We start from the raw sequence: 2118 nt of genomic DNA, 5'->3' as shown, positions 1-2118 counted from the left end.
AGAAAAAATTAAAATTGTGGGAGATTTTAATACACCTTACAAATTGCGTAATTGAAATACTCTAGCAGCCAATTTCATCCATTTTCTTCTGTATTTATTCTATTAAAGGCAACATAAACCTTTTATTGATTTTAATAAAACATAGAAATACTTGTGCTTAACTTGTATTGAAAAGCAAAGCATAGAATGTGAGCAAAACAAGAGCAAATTGAAATATTTATTTGAAACAAAAGCTAAAAGGAAAAGCCAAAGAATAGTCAAGACTTCAAGTTAATTAATAGCATATAACAATGATTTAAAGAGAGTAGTTCTCAGTAGCTTATATGACAGAGGTAAAGAGTAGGTTCTAATTGTCTAAATGGGCTTTTGGTGGTTTTCCTTTTCCCTTCCTCCAAATGTAGTCATGTTTATATTTATCCACCACAAATTCATGAAATGTGTTTATGTGTGCACTACACCAAATGGAAGAAGAAACTAGTATAAATAAAAAACAATGACTAATAAAAATCATTTTTACTTGCTCTAGAATAGGTTAGTAAGTAAAAAAGCAACATGGTCTTTGATAACTTCCTTGCTTTCTGGTCTGATGAAATGCTACAAGGTCATCTGGTACAATTCCTGTCAACAACTCTCAAACAGTCCTGATATTTGAGACCATATTCTGTGTGATGGGGTGTTCAGTGCTCCTAGGTTGGCCATAATTTCTAGGTCTTTACAGTACACAGACCCAGAAGGGGAAATATATGCATACATGTATGTATGTGTGTGTACGTATGTACATGTGTGTCTGTAAACACACATAAGTGCATGTTTATGTTTGAAGATAAAACACATAAGTTTATGGTACTTCAAAATAAGCTTGCTTGGGCTACTAAGTTCTAAATTAGTTTATTTAAGCTTAGAGCTATACTTCATTCTTTCATCAAAAATCTTTGTTCCCAATGTCAGCAACATAAGTATTAATTTTTGAAATTCTAAAATTCATCACAATCTCACAATAACTATCAAGACTGCCACAAATGTAAAGATATATCTGTTTTCCAAATATGTAATAGTCTGCTGTCCTTAGCATGTATTTTACTAGAGATATTCAGTATAATAAACATGTTTTGAAAGCACATGAAATAATTCTCCTATGTATAGTGATGCCACCAACTCAATACACAGGTTCCTTGATTTCATTATGATTTCTAGTTTTAGGTACTGCTTTTATATTTTTATTTTCTAATTATGTTAAATATATTTTATCCCAAGATCAAAGGTATAAAACAAGATATATTTAGACATTTCTAACTTGTAATCTCAGTCCTCTGTATCCTCTTTCTTTCTTCCTCCCACAGGTTACCATTTTAATTTTTTAAAATTTTCTATGACTCTTTGAAATAAGCAAAGCAAATACACACTTCCTTGCATCCCTTTTTCCAAATATTTTTCTTCACCTTGATTTGGTTTTGTTTAATTATACATCACAGAGACTGCTCCCCCCATAGGAGTACATAGAGGAACTATTGTATTTTTGGTACTATTGTAAATTCCTACACAAAGCAATGTCAAAATTAATAAATTTTTTAAAGTTAGGGACTTTGACCAAATTCCAGGCCTCTAATCTTCTGTAATTAGTAAATAAAACAGCATTTGAGAGGCTCCAGGTTTGTACTGAAATTCATACCAAGAAATCCAGTTTCATTGGCACTTCTAGAGATGGACTTTGCTGCTCAGTACATCGTCTTATTTATTCGTTTATTTATTTTGAACAAACAAATGTTTATTGAGCGCTTCCTGCCAGTATCAGGCATATCACAATATGCAAAATGCTCTCTGGCTTCAATGGTTATAATGTTAGCAGAGGAAACACCCATCAGCACCTTGGTTCATGTAACAAGTGCTTGGCACATGCTGCTGAAGTCCCTCTTTGTCCCTTTCTCCTGGCGACGGCAAAGGGCGTGGAGGCGGAGGCAATATGGAAGACTGCACGTGGTGTCACCTTGGTCCCTAAACCTTTGTCCCTAAAAGTAAGTGCATGTCTGCAGCTGACTTAAATGTCCAAGAAGAGACAGAGGTAGACATATAATACCTATTAGTATTTGTCTTCTCCCCACTCCCTCCCAGGTAATTTCC

The sequence above is a fragment of the Rhinopithecus bieti genome, unplaced genomic scaffold (assembly GCF_001698545.2).
Source record: "Rhinopithecus bieti isolate Rb0 unplaced genomic scaffold, ASM169854v2 scaffold_44748, whole genome shotgun sequence".
Lineage (NCBI taxonomy): Eukaryota > Metazoa > Chordata > Mammalia > Primates > Cercopithecidae > Rhinopithecus > Rhinopithecus bieti.
Note: the sequence above shows the minus strand (reverse complement) of the source record.